This window comes from Scleropages formosus, chromosome 12 (assembly GCF_900964775.1).
Source record: "Scleropages formosus chromosome 12, fSclFor1.1, whole genome shotgun sequence".
Taxonomy (NCBI): domain Eukaryota; kingdom Metazoa; phylum Chordata; class Actinopteri; order Osteoglossiformes; family Osteoglossidae; genus Scleropages; species Scleropages formosus.
In genome coordinates, this window is record NC_041817.1 from 27165408 (window position 1) to 27180837 (window position 15430).

The following is a 15430-nucleotide window of genomic DNA, read 5'->3' on the forward strand; positions in this document are numbered from 1 at the left end:
GACACAACGCTCTTATTTCCGGGTTTAGATCCTAATGCACCTGGTTTTCCCCAAAAACCAAGAGGTTCTACAAAATTTCTTTAAAATCTTTCCACTGATAAATTTTCTCCAAAGCAACTTACAGCATGAAGCTATTTACCCATTAACAGTGCACAATATTTTTTTTTACTGCATCAATTCAGGCTAAGTACCTTGATCAAGGATCCTGCAGCAGGGGGATTCAAGCCCGTGTCCTCCAAATGGCAGGTAGCAGCTCTAAACACACCGCCTGCGGTTCCCCAACTTTTACATCTGCAGGGGAAAATGAAACGGTAGTAAATGGGATGCGATGTGACAGAGGGACACTGTAACAGGCTCGTTGCTGGAGCTCATGTTTTATTTTTTAAAAACAAACTTTGGAAAAAGTTCAGACAGAGTGACAAATCAAGGTCTCGACCAAGACCGTTAGACATGGAAACCACGAAACCCTCAGTTATGAATGTTTAAAGGGAGATGCAACAAGAAACAACCTCAAGGGAGCAGAGCTTCACACAGGTGTGGTGTTACCATCCTCCGTGTTCCGCGTCCCCTCTCGTTTGTACGATGTGTCATTGTGGCGCCGCACTGCGTTCAGTTCAACAGTCGCTGAGTCATCGGGCTCACTGTGGTCACGCAGGTGATCCTGCCATGTTTCATTTGTTCTCGCTGCATCTGAAGGCAAATACAGCCGAAAAGCAAGAGTCAGAGGATCGGTGACCAGTGTAGTGGTTAGAGCAAAGGTCGCAGGTTTGAACCCCTCCTCCGGGGGTAGAGCCCTCGAGTAAGGTACTTACCCTAAATTGTACCAGTAAAATCACCCAGCTGCATAAATAGGTAAAGAAATACAGGTGGATGAACGGTGTAAGTTGCATTGGAAAAAAACATTAACAATCAATGTAAAACCAGTTGACAGTGAAGTCTTTGGGTTGCGGTCCTGAGGTACAGATGCCAGATCCCACCGCAGACAGAACGCTGACATTAAACTTAATTCCCCACACACAGTCACATGGCCCTGCGATCGAGTTGTTATCGATTCACTCGCTGCGTCCTTTCGGCCTCGTGCAAGGACGCCTGAGCGGCGGTGGGTTTGCCAGCAATATGCCGATGGGTTCACCGCGCCAAGGGAGCGCTGCCAGGGCCTTCGGTTCCACGCGAAAGCCGCGGGGGACACGTGCGAGGCATCGATCGCCGCCGTCATCGCCCCGGGCCCCAGCCGAGGCTCCCAGCGGGAAAGCCGTTTGTAGGACGGCTCCCCGATCGAGCACAGTGCGGGAAGCGACCGCAGCTATTCCGGCGTCCTTCAACCGCTCCAGATAAGCCGTGCGTGTAACCGAGTCGAACCGGAGAGAAGGGCAGCGTGAGTCCGTTGCACGTGCTCACAGATGGCGTCTGTCCCCGAGACCGCACCGACAGCCTCCCGCTCACCAACCCCCAGAGGAAAGAGCGTGGGTTTCAAATTTATGGTGCGAACGACCAACATTTGGCAACCATCTGGTTGGGCGCGTGCCCTTTGAACGGTCGATCGGTGAAGAGAACGCGCCAACTCAAGAGTAGAGTCAGCAGCTCCGCTCTGGAAACACATCTTGTTACGTTTAATGGCAATTTAGAGGAGCGAAGCCGATGATGGGGGAACGCGGCTATAAAACAGCCTCACATTACGTGTGTTTGGTGCGGTGTGCGAATAACACGAGAAGCAGGTGTGTGTAGCACAGCTGCAACACTGAGAAACACTCAGAGGGTGTTCTTTGCCCAGAGACTTTCTGGGATGGTCAGCAAACGAAGGTGTCATTGCAAGTTTTTTTTTTTTTCCATGGCAATGGGTGTCAACAAACCAAAACTTCCAAATCAAGATTCCTTCAGTTGCACAGGTAAAACCAGAGTGCAGGTAAGCAGGGAGGCCGCGGCATTACCAGACCAGGAACGCATTGCTATGGAATGTGTCACCTTCTAAACACGGGCACTGTGGGAGAACACCCAAACCTGCTCCAAAGAAACGCAATCCATGTCCCTTGGTACGTTTCGATGACCACGTAGACAACTTGAGTCACAAGGAATTTCGTACAGAAATCGTACATACCTGGTGCTTCCTGACACAGCTTATGAAACCGAAGTGGGAAATCTTTGCCCCAACTGAAGAAACCAGGTTTCACAGCTCATAGCTTCAGCCCTGCAATGTGATTAAGAGACTATGCCTTTTTCAGAAGCATTGTGGGTTCACATCCCAGTAGGTGAGCCACTGTTGTAACCCTCCAATGGGTGCTTTGCTTTGCTTTAGCAAACAGCCGTCTGCAGTGGATGATGACACGTGGGTCTCTTCAGAAGCATTAGCGCCTCAGTCGCAGAGTGAAATAATAAATGGCTAAATAAATGGTGGCTCTCAATATGGAACAGCAAAAAGTTTGTGCTACATGTGGCTCTGCTGTAATTTATAATTACAATATTATTACAGGACTGTAATATAGTTTGGTCTCCAAGGGGAGCTGTGTTTAACAAGCTTTCATAATTTGATGTATAGCGAGAGTTAAGCCTTTTCGGGCTTATATTAACCCCTTAAAAGTGTCAGGGAGACAGTGTGTTAACATCTCCCTTCTGTGGAAGCCACTGCTAACACTGGTCAGTTGACCAGGTAACGGATAACTGGACACAGCTGAGTGTAGCGGGTTTGTTCGGAATGTGCCAGGAACATTCTGGAGCCCACTTCATCTGGGATAGACGACAGCAGCTGCCTGAGAGGATGGTTCGGCCCCTTTTGACCCACCCACTACCAAACTTGAGTCCTCCCACTTTGTGTCTGATAGATGGACTGTTGCCTAGCAACCGTGTTGCCTATGTAAGCAACAAATGATGGGATTGGGTTGTGTTTACATGCAGCAAAGGAAACATCAGCCTGCATCAGACCGGGTCTTGCGTTTACAGACAAATTACAGGGCAAACAGTCGCGTTTGTGATTCCACAGTACTCCTGCGACCAAACATGTCCCAACAATAACCTCATTCTTAGGGAGAATGTGAAAAAAATGTTTTTGTGTACATTTAGCGCATCGAAAAGGCTTCTATGTACATTCAGTGATTGGCACCAAATTCTAGAGCTGGGATTTCTAATGTTTTTGGTACCCTACACACACTGCAAAAATACACAAGGGGTTGGTGACACATCTGGGAATAACTGGCAAAAAGCTGAGTTGGATTTTTATTTCAGACTATGATACCAAACAAAAATAGCATTTTAACCACTGTGCTATGTTCACTGTTGAGTCATTTTGCAATAGCAACAAGACAATAGTAGACTGGCAAAGAGCAAGAAGCACCAGCGCCCTTCCAGATCTCTGCAGGCAAACCTGATACATCTCAGCAGAAAACACCCAAATCTGGCAAGGCTGGGGACACACACCGTTCATTAGTACTGTGCTCAGAGTATCAAGGAGAGACTGGATTACTGTGAAGCACATTCCACTTGGATGACTGTACAGCTGCATATTTCCTTAAGCCTGTTCTGGTTAATAAATTGCCCTGTTCAAGGGAACAAAGAGTTCCCTTCTGTAACCTTGAGGTCTTCTCACTACCTGCCATACTACCTGCCGCCTCACCTACAGAGCGAGAGAGAGAGAGAGAGAGAGAGGATTGCAGGAACAGGAATGACAACTCCATTCCAAGTGCTTTACTTAGTGTACACAAACCCAGAAGACACTCCCACCAGCACAGAAAAGACCTTCTGTTCTAGTTCTGTTTGGACCGGTTCCTCCTGACTGTAGGAACCACTTGATCTCTTAAGCGAGCCCATTAATGGTGTGGGCTTCCATGAGTGAAGCCATTTCAATTCTACCCAGCTGGGACCCCATTCCAAACTCCCCCCACTTCAACCCACAGGTCACACCGAGATGCCACTGCAGAGTTGTTTCAGTCATTCGGCTTTATTTGGAAACCGAGAGATGTCAAGGGAAGAGTCACCCTGGCCGTTCAGGAGGTCAGCTTCAGTCCTCAGTTCCTGTCTAGGTGAAGGTAGGAGTGGCACTAAGACGCAGTGTTCCATTCCAGGCCTCTGTGGTCATGGCCATGATGACCTAAAACAGGTTAAAATCAACCTAAGCTTTAACTGCAAGCCTGTGAAGCAGATTTATCAAAGTGCTGCAGATGATGAGGAATGCTGCTGATACCATCACTTCCTGGAAGGGTCTGAACTCCACCCTCTTTTTGTAAAAGTCAGTCCGATCCATCCTGACATATTCAAAACTAAAACAGCTTCTTTCCACTCCTCTCCTCCCATATTCCAGAGCTCCCATGGGTTTGCGTCAAACAGGACACGCCACGCTCAGGTTCTTGCTGCTGGTGTAATGAAAGCCACACCTGTTCTTCCACATTTACGTCATTAAGGGAAAAGTGACATTTTCAAGGGAAAGAACATCAACAAGAACGAGAAAGAAACATTTCCATATGCCATATATGTGTCATAGCCAAAGTTTTAACAGCCAAAGCCAATGGGTTTCCCCTGGAGCCCCCACATCCCAGTGTGTGCTCACACAGATTGGCCATTTTCTGTTATAAAGCATTCCCTTTGGCTTAACAGAAGCCCCACTCAGCTGGTCTCCCTTTCACACACGTGGGGTGATTTCCACATAAAATGCACAAGTAATTTTGAAAGCTGGATCAGTGTGTGAGAGGGTAGTTTTAAGTCTAAAGTGGGAGGGTGTTGCAAGATCTCAGCCCCGATAACACATGGGTTTCAGTTCTTCTAGTCTTTTATCATCCTTTCTGACGACTCAAGACTCAGCTCTTATGTCATTCTTGTGTCTTGCTGGACTGCCCACCCAGGTTTGACCAGCGTTTATTATTAGACAGTGGCCACGCAATGCAAGGGCAGGTCACAGGTGAAACTATAAACTTCTGGTTATACATCAAGGGCCTTCCCTTTAGAGCTTAGTCACCTGGGTGGCTGGTGATGCCCTTCAGTTGTGTGCTATTGCAGCTCAGCAGTACTGCAGACCGCAATGTCAAAACGCCTTCACACAGTGGGCAGGACACGGAGGTTCAGATTAATCTGTATTAGAGAAGGGGACAGAAAATGAAGAATTTAAATCCCCACTCCAACAGCATATTGCTTCCATATGCAGAACACAGATTATAGTGTTGTAGTGCAAAGCCGAGATAAGCATCCCCTACCCCCACCTGGTAATCATATGGTGGTTAGAAGTCTAAATCAGTCTCTTACAGCACAGCCGTAAATTTACCCGTTCGCCATAATTTTCACAATTCCGTTGCTACATGACGCTGATTCCAAATCAGCGTCGGTGTTTAATCAAGGTGTCATCAGAACTGCATTGAGCACTGAGTTACTGGCACCTTCCATCAGAATTTATCAACATAGCTGTATGTAAATTCTCTGCTCAGCAGATGAACATGGCTGCTGCTGGTTTTGTGAAGCCCCTCTGTAACTTCAAGGAGCAGAATGCAGACATCAAACTGCAGGCCAGGATGAGGGTTGGCGCTACGGCCAGGACTTCTCGCTTTGAAACGATCCCCCAGAGAGGACTGGTAGCCTAAATCGCACTCTACTCACGGTCTTGCTGTGGACCGAAGTGGGTCAGGGGGAGGTTTCCAGGGACACATCTATAGTTCTACAGGCCTTCATCTATAGACTGGACGATGATGCCCTGGACAGATGAGACTCTCTGCTGCAGGTATTTTCACTGTACACCTGCTTCAGGACCTATGAGTCCAAGAGCTGCTTGGCCGGCTTCTCTGGGTTGGGGCTATACCACATCTAAATCCAGTCTTGATCGGACCTCTGCACACTGCCAGGACACCAGCTGCAGGTCAGAAGACGTGGCAAACCAGGAACACAAAACAACCAGTTACTCTTTTCTGCAGTCGAATTTAGCTCATTATCTCCTATGTATTTCTTTCAGGGGTCTGGCTGATCTCGAAGCTCAGCAATTAATGGTTGTCCAAGATAAATGAGGCCTCATCAACTGGTGCGGCTGAGCTGCTACTAAAGGATTATTTCATTCACCCGAACAGAGCACTTCTGATTTTGGATGAGCGTCTTGCTGCGTGGTGTCCATATTGCAGATAGAGACCGGATCTTTATAAAGACACTTCTGCTCCCTCCAGATACGCTGTACCCTCTGAGGCTATAATTACCATGACACTGTTCCTAAAGCCCTTCCTATGCGGCATAGGCCTGCAGCAGGGCTCTAGAGCTCTTGGAAAAGCAATTCTTGTGGATGCAGCTGGAATGGTGGAGCGAGAAACTGCTCGAGAGCCCGGAGCTGTTTGGTCTGAAAATTATAGCCGGGAGCTCCAAAAACCCATCGGACATGGCTGTGGTAAGAGGCTGGGGAGGAAATGTAGGAATCGAGAGGCTATCTCAGCATCCTCAGGACCACCGCACAACCCATATTGGATGAAGTGCAGTAACTGGGGTGATGGGAACAGAGAAATGGTATTTTCATCATGGATGTAACTGAAGCTTCCTGATTTGGGGCCTTTGGCCACAAGACCATGTTGGTTCCAGGTGACTGGTGGTCATAGATTGGTCACCCATCTCAGTTGCGTGCGAGAAACCATGCTCACGTAGAATTGTGACACTGGTGGAAAGGACATTCTAGAAGCTCTGCAAAACTCATTATAATGCTCTGCAATCTGGCTGAAGACCACATTTAATCGACGTGTTACTGCCCACACCATAAAAAGCAGATTAGGTGAGTTCAGCAGCAAGGTCAGAAGGTCACTAACTCATTTTTGTTCACAACTATTACAAGGATTCTGCACGCCAGCTTAAGCCGATTTTTGTCATTCCTTACAAGTGTGATGTTTGCAAAATAATCCAGACTGTGAAAATGTTTAATTGAGTGTGATGTGTTGAACTCCATCGGTAATCCTCAGCCTATCTCACAGGACATTTAAATGGTACCAGAGTAAATGGTCCCACCTCTTGGAGGCACGTGGATTCCTGTTAAAGTCCTCAAATTTTAGTGCGTACAAGTTCAGAATTTAAGACACGACATTACTGACACAAAAGCACAAGCTGCAGGAGGTAAAAAAACTATCCTTCATGTTGGGGGAAAGAATTATGAATCCCACTGCGGTCGATAAAAAGGATGATAGCGATGAATAGCGATGTATGGTCGGATTTTATGTTACGCGCTGCTGGTAAGTCAGAGAAGCCAGGATGAACAGCCAGAGACACTAGAACAGCAAGTTGATCCCACTGAACCCATGATGTTTCACGGTGGTCTATAACCCTTTTCCATGTCACGTTTATTAGCTGCAGATCTATATGAATAACTGATCACATATCAGGAACATTCAACGTATATGTTGGCAAAGGGATCAGGCATGTTAAAAAAAAAAAAATAAAAAAACGATTCCAGGCATGTAAAGCATTGAAGCAATGCAGACTGTGAAGGAGAAGCGTGGGAGGGGCGCATGATGGCGCTGGTCTCCCGGCTCCCTCTGCAGCAGTGGTCGACAGCTGGGACCGTCGGCATCTCAGCCAATACCTTCCTCTCTCTGGGGGTCCGCGGCTCAGATTCAAAGGGGGGCGACTGGATTCTTCTTGTCTCGTGACAGGGTGGTAATGGGATATCCTTCCCTCTCCATGACCCGCTGAGTCCCGCTTCCCCAGCTCATCCATGAAGGCCTTTGGCCAAACAGCACAGGAGAATACTGCTCTATTATCCCCTCCTCCATACGGGTCCCATCTCGGACTCTCCAGTCAGAACGAGCGCCGCACCACCTTCACTGGATTTTTGAGCCGGTGGAGCCACTTCAGAACCTAACTGAACTCCTGGGGCCACGTTCAGGTGTGACCTGCTTAAAACTGCAAATGGATGTGGGCTTGCAGCATGTTGAAAGATATTCGCCAGAATTTACCATTATTATTTTTATGTAGGTCACGTATAACATTAGGGGAATACATCGCGAAGGAAAAGGGTTACAGTAGATGCCAAAAAAGTGACATAATCTTCTGAAGCAATTTCGGATTTTCCCTCAGATCCAGCTTTTCCTTTGACTTTTGAGTCAATCGCATATTTATTCAAGTGTACTACAGTATGGACCAAGAGGGACAAATAAAGCTTTATATTTAAAGTCTTTTGAGTAGTTAAATGAACGTCAATTCCGGGAGGCATGTAACCCATCACATTCCGAGAATAAATGCACATGGAGCAGCATCACTTTTAAACGCACGTATGATATCCCATGAAATCTCCTATGAGGATGTATTGGGGTGAGATAGACTGTAAACAAACCTGGAATACAAAGGATAGTCCTGCAAATGAATATATACATTAAGTTTTGAACACACTGATGAGCAGACTATGTTTTCCTTTCTTTTAAGAATATTGAGAAATATTGAAAAATCCTCCTACTCATGATTACCTTGACATTACAGGTGATGTTTAAGAAGGACCCCCCTAGAAAACTGTCAGTCATCTCATGATTTATGGGTACATGGGGCGGGGGGGTACTGAAGACTGTAACTCTGCTACTACCTGTCATCCCCAGCTGCACCATCCCAACAGTAAAATAAAAACATTAAAACCCCTCCTAAAAAACTAAATCATAGGAAAGTCCAGAGACAGGAAATAAATCCAGCTCTTTAAAACATTTATATGAGCAATACTTGGGTCTTCAAAGTTGCCAGAAAAGCAGTTGTTGATGCCAGGCAGTCAAACAGGCAGATCTTCCCTTGGTGTAAGCATCTCACTTTGGCCGGGTAAGCAAAACCACGGTAAATATTGTGCTGAGCAATAGCTTTAGGGACCTTGTTCAATCTGACATCTTTGAAAGACATCAGCAGGAAGACTGGGATGGAATCGCAGATGTAATAGAACTTTCTTCTTCTTCTTATTATTATTATTATAAGATACTATTATATAATTTGTCTGCTTAAGACATATTACACATAAAAAAGTTCACAGATGGGTCACGCAGATTTCACGTTCACATACAGATTCCGTCCCTCTACGGTCTTATACAACTTTGCCCGTTTAAAGGAAAGTGACAACGAGGTGAGACGCTGAGAGCAGCCAGGCAGGGTATTTCCACCACGAAAGATTACTGGCACCAGAATTGCGCTTTCGATTACGCCGAGCTGCTGCACTGATATAATAATAAAAATAATAATAATTTTGGAATGCGTGGCCTCAAACCGTTCCCACCGTCCCCAGTACATCCATGTAGTTTGTAGAGGCTTGCAGAAGCATTCTTAATAAAATCCATCATGCTCAACTGAAATGTCTGCGGTATCCACGAACAGAAGAGGAGCCAAAATAAAGGATTTATCGCTCCCATTGGGCCATTTGATTTTCTAATGTAAAGCATTTACAAAACCACTGAGCTGTAAAGAACGCAGTCGGTGACAACTTTTTACACGGAGAGCGAGAAGAGATTTTTCTCACTTGGAAGAAATGGTAAAAGAAGCTTCAGAATGGATTTGTGCCAAGATGAACAGCACCGTTTCACACACACACACACACACACACACACACACACACACATTTTCAGAACCGCTTGTCCCATACAGGGTCACGGGGAACCGGAGCCTACCCGGTAACACAGGGCGTAAGGCCAGAGGGGGAGGGAACACACCCAGGACGGGACGCCAGTCCGTCACAAAGCACCCCAAGCGGGATTCGAACCCCAGACCCACCGAAGAGTAGGACTGTGGTCCAACCCACTGCGCCACCGCACCCCCCAGCACCATTTCATATACATTTATTTATTTATCAGACACTTTTCTCCAAAGCGACTTCCAATGAACTCTATGTAGTGTTGTCAGCCACACACCTTATTCACTGCAGTGATTTACACTGCTCGATACACTACTTACACTGGGTCACTCATTCATGCATAAGTGGAACACACACACACACACACTCTCTGTCACTCACACACTATGGGGGAACCTGAACAGCATGTCTTTGGAGTGTGGGAGGAAACCAGAGGAAACCCACGCAGACACAGGGAGAACATGCAAACTCATAAATGGTGTTTGCTCAGAGTCGGATGGCTTGGACTCCCCCATTAAGGCAGGTGTGAGGATTATCGGACTCTAGAAATGTTAGAGCAAACAGGAAGGCCATTAAAATGTATTCAAATGAGGACATTATGCAGCAGGGAAAGGTCTGGCGTCTTTGACTTCCTGCTCATGTGGGTCAAAGGATGCGGATAACGTGGCTCTTGCTGTCGGCTGGAATCGCGTCCCTGTTTTTTAACCACATCCACTCGCCGATCGGGGACGTGGTGGGACACACACCTGCTCCATTCCAACCACCGATAGCAGAAAAACGAAGAGGATACTGTGACGATGGTTTCTGACTGAGCTGCTTGTTTTCTCTTTTTCTTCTATTTTTCTTAAATTTCACAGCATAAGGACACAGGAATGTACTGGTGGAGACGGGACACCGAGTGATTCCAAGTCTCTCCGCATACATATAGTTAGTGGTCAAGGTCAAAAGGTTGTCATGTATCATGTAGCACATCCTGGGTGGTGTGAGAGGACATGGCTTCGATCCCCTCTCAGTCTGTGTGGAGTTTGCATGTCCTCCTCGTGTCTGCGTGGGTTTCCTCCCGGTGCTCTGGTTTCCTCCCACAGTCCAAAGACTTGCTGTTCAGGTTCACCCATAGTGTGTGAGTGACAGAGAGTGTGTGTGTGTGTGTTCCACTTATGCATGAATGAGTGACCCAGTGTAAGTAGTGTATCCAGCAGTGTAAGTCACCGCGGTGAATAAGGTGTGTGGGCTGATAACACTACATAGCGTTCATTGGCCGTCGCTTTAGAGAAAAGTGTCTGATAAATAAATGTAACAATAGTTACAAACTTCTTATTTTCACAGGGTTTCTCTGGAATGAAGGACACCTGTGCTCTCGCTCTGCCTCTGCCACAGAGTTGTCACACTTTACGAAGGTGCCGTGTACACCGCGCCATGCTGTCGAACCGCTTCTTTCCTCCCCCGAAATCGGCGTTCCCTCGACACCCACATTCAGAGCCCCTCGTTAACCATCTCCGGCAGCCGCCAGTCATCAAGGACAGGAAGCGTAAACAAACACAGAACCCGAGGCGCTCCGATGCGGTGTAATTGACACATGTAAACCCCCAGATTTGCGTGACCCTCCACCACCACCACCACCACTACCACTGTTCTCCGCACAGAGACACAGCACTGTTTGTCCTTCAATACAGAGAGAAGGAGACGTCTGCTGTGACTCTGCAACCCAGAACAGCTCCAGATAATAGAAATAATGCATTTAATAAACATGTTTGTAGGCAAAGAATAAGATGCACGTTTACCACGGTAACTGCGTTTTCAGTTACTTTCAGTGCAATGGGAGACACTGATGCAAGGCAGACTGTCCTGGTGCTTATTTGAACAAGTTATCACCTCCAGGCAAGTCATTATTCCTGTTATGTTACACTGTTGCGCAACACTGGTGTTTGGGGTAAAAGAACGCGGTGCGATGCGTCAGCAATACGGTCAACTTTCATTGCGCTTCTCCCCACAGTCAGAAAGTTCAGGTCTGGAAGAACTGAAACATTGAGTTTACAGCGAGAGAGGACGGGTTGGGACACGTAACTACGGGGAAGCACAGACACACCCAGAATGCTCGGTTTATTCGCTCCGCAGCCGTTTTACCTTCCGGCACCTTCTGCGGTGTTGTGTAACTATGTGGCCGCGTTTGATTTGGAACAAACACCCTGCGTAACCAGGTCAGGAGCTCCACTGCTGCCGGAAATTATATACTGAGGTCTTGCTGTTTCTCAGGGAGGAAGCGTTTCAAAAAGCACATGTGGCATAAATAATAAATATATTAATTACGTGCTGGGAGGCGACACTTGGGTTCGATTTACGTTCCCCAGCTGTGAGCCTCTGCGGGCTGCCTTTGATTCCTGCACGCAGCGCACAGGGGAGGGATCCTTCTGCCGAGCCTTTCTCTCAAGGCGAGGGATGCTGGGAAATCCTGGCCGTAGGCGTCGGACACCGGCCCTTTGTTACGGCACGGAATGGACCCCCGCCTCTCGGAGAAGCGTCACAACCCATCGCTTATCAGCTACTCGTGGCCTCTGTGTCTGCGGGCCCCCGCTGCGTTCCTCTGGGTGGAACGACCCGAACAGCCCTTTTAGGGCCTCACCTGGCCGAGCCACCCCCCCCCCCCGGGGGCAGCGCGTTGCTCCGCGTTCCCGGAGAGTCCCGTTTCGACACAGAAGACGTCCGCTCAGGCTTCGGGCCGTGTCTTTTACACCGAAGCGAACCGCCGCCATGGCACCTGCACCCGCACACCTGCAGGAGAGCCTCTGACACTGGCGAGACAGCGAAGGTCTGGCAGCGACGGCAAATTACAGAAGACACTTCGCCAAGCTGACCTCCTCACCGAAGGGTCTCGATTCACTGCCGTTTCACTCGCTGCGGGACGGCTGCCAACCGTGGAGGGTTCGAGCCACCAGCTCCGGGTCAACCCCTGAGGACCGGTCAGAGGCCGCTCAAGGTGGGGGAAGTCTCGGTCCACACATCTCTTCGGGCCGCGGCAGGAAACCCGCCAAGTCAACTCACGCTGAGCCCGAGTCGAACCCTGATCCGTAACCACAGCCCAGGACGTGTGACACCAGCGCGTGGTCATCACGCCACTTAAAACGTATAGGCAGCTATTCATTAAGGCGTCTCTGGGTTCGAAGGGCAGAAAGTGGTCGAGAACCTCTCGTGTGACTGATTTCTCCAGAGGTGCTTCGTGACCCGACCAGTTGGACCGAACGGCGCAGAAACTCGCCGAAAGGTCCTTTCAAGGACCCCCTGAGGTTCGCTAATCCTGCAGGGCGACGTCGCCCCAGTGCAGCGCAGCGCAGGATTGCGTCTCAGTCCAGCCTGTGTTGTGTGTGTCATTTAGGAACAAATGAAACGCTTTCATCGTCGGCAGCCTGTTCTCCAGCATTCTTCTCCGCGCACATGCAATGTCTTCCAACACGGCGGCTTTTTACAAACTAATGAGCATCAGCAGGTGTTGAAAACGATGTTAATAACAACCTGTCGTGAGCAACACTACTGCTTAGGAACGTTTTTACATGCATCTGACACTTTCCCCCAAAGCAACTTACGATATTATGCTACATAGAAGTATTTACCCATTTATAAAGCTGGGTAATTTTTACTGGAGCTATTTAGGGTACGTACCTTGCTCAAGGGTATGACAGCTGGAAATGGAATTCAAACCTGCAACCTTTCGGTCCAAAGGCAGGAGCTAAAAAAGCTACACTACCAGCTGTGTCATTTTTAGAAATGTTTTTACAATAATAATTTGCTATATATATAAAAAGTATACTATTGCCAGGTTCAAACACTGGGCCAGCACCACTGTATCAACACCGTATTATTACATACTGCACATTATATCATTAGTGTATGTATTATTATATATACACACTCACACATACACACACTGAGCTTAATTTATCAGACACTTTTCTCCAAAGCGACTTCCAATGAACTCTATGTAGTGTTACTAGACCACACACCTTATTCACCAAGGTTAGTTACACTGCTAGATACACTACTTACACTGGATCACTCATCCATACATCAGTGGAACACACTCTCTCTGTGTCACACACTATGGGTGAGCCTGAACAGCATGTCTTTGGACTGTGGGAGGAAACCAGAGCACCCAGAGGAAACCCACACAGACACGAGGAAAACATGTAAAGTCCACACAGACTGAGTGGGGATTGAACACACATCCTCTTGCACCACCCAGGTGCTGGGAGACAGCAGCGCTGCTTGTTGTGTCACCGTGGATATAATATATACATATGTATATGCACATATGCTTTCTCTCTCTCTCTATATACATATGTATATATATATATATATATGTGTGTGTGTGTGTGTGTGTGTGTGTGTGTGTATACATATATATATATATATATATATATATATACACATATACTGTATATATATGAAAAGTGGGGACAGCATGGTGGCAAAAAATATTTATAAGAGCATTATATAATACAGTACATATAGAGGCTTTTGTGGATTCTCCTGTTTCAGCATTTTACAGTGCCGGATACAGTGGTGTTGGTGCAGTTTTCGAACCCAGACATCCTCTTGGATCCCAACTGGACTCTCCCCACCCCGAGTTTAACACACGTAACTTTGAAAAAACTCTTAAGCTTCAGCCTCCACTGCAGTCGAGCATCTACCCCGAGACTCCGAGCATCCTCGCCTCCATTGTCTCATGACCTTCCTGACACAGTGTCATCTCGGGACGCGGTGACTCGCGACGAGACAGCAGAGGACCCTAAAACACGTTCCCCATCCGGAGGTCTAACGTGAGCAGCCCCACATGTCACTGAATACAGCAGAAACGGCAGGAAAAGTTCTGCGAAGCACTAGGAAATCACAGGACCACCTTTCTCCTACCTGCTGCATTTTTAAAGACTTTCGATGGCTCTTCTGTATGAAATATTAACAGAACCGCCCTCGCTTTTTACCATCCGTCACACACCAGGCTGATTCGCTCACTGTATTGGTTTGTTTACCCAGTTTGGACTGAGGACCAGGTGTGGTCATCACCTCTCCTTCTGTGTGACGTCATTCGGGGCTCAGCTTGGAAGCAGTGCAGGTTGTCCACCTGTTGGAGTGTGTGTGCGTGTCGCAGTGTGTGCGTTGGAGTGTGTGTTTTGACCACTTGTCTTCTGGTTTGATCCCTCCAGTTCCCCAGCAGCAGAGCAAAGGATTGTGGGAAGGAGGAGATTTCCAGATAGGAGCCAGGAAAGAGCCTCCCAGAGAAGGAATTAGAGCCCCGCCTACATATGACCTCCCCCCACCCCACAGGTGCAGGCAAAAAGTAACTGAAATAAGTCCAAGTTCTTCAACCCCGAAATGCATGATTAATGAGTAACCGGGTGCAGCCGAACACAAAACACGGTGACGCGTTCAAGGTGCGCCGCGATTCCCTCCAAAAAGTTGAGTTTCCAAGCAGGATTTCTCAGCAGAACCAAAACTGCTTTTCTCTGCTCATTTCGTTTGTCTTCATCTCACTGGACTTGATCGAAATGTGACATTGCAGAGCAGAGGTGAAGGAGCGACGCCGTCTCGTCACGAGGGAAAGGGTCGGATCCTTAGTCTGTTATGTGGCACATCTTTACCGGGAAACTCAGCTTGTTGTGGGAACAAAGAAAGAAAGCATTTTAAAATTTTTTAAATTACTTCATCATCTCTTAACAGGCTGCATCGTTTTATATCAAAAAAGTACACTAGTCCCTCGCTTAGTGGGATAAATTTGTTCTTGGCCAATTCCCACAGTAAGTGGATTGATTTTACATTATTTCTTAAGTGCGTAATATTTATGACAATAATTATTTTTAGCTTGCCGATGAACGTTCTGCTGTCGTTGATCATCACTAACTGCTGGTCCAG

General features: G+C 47.4%; 1 long non-coding RNA gene across 1 annotated transcript; it reads right to left on the reverse strand.

Annotated features, from left to right (window-relative positions):
• Nucleotides 1-211: 211 nt before the first annotated feature.
• LOC108929299 (uncharacterized) lies at nt 212-14859 on the reverse strand. The gene is made up of 3 exons (XR_001965734.1): nt 14551-14859; nt 547-690; nt 212-291 (listed from the first exon to the last, which is right to left on the reverse strand). It is a non-coding gene; the product is annotated as an uncharacterized LOC108929299 (long non-coding RNA).
• Nucleotides 14860-15430: the final 571 nt, after the last annotated feature.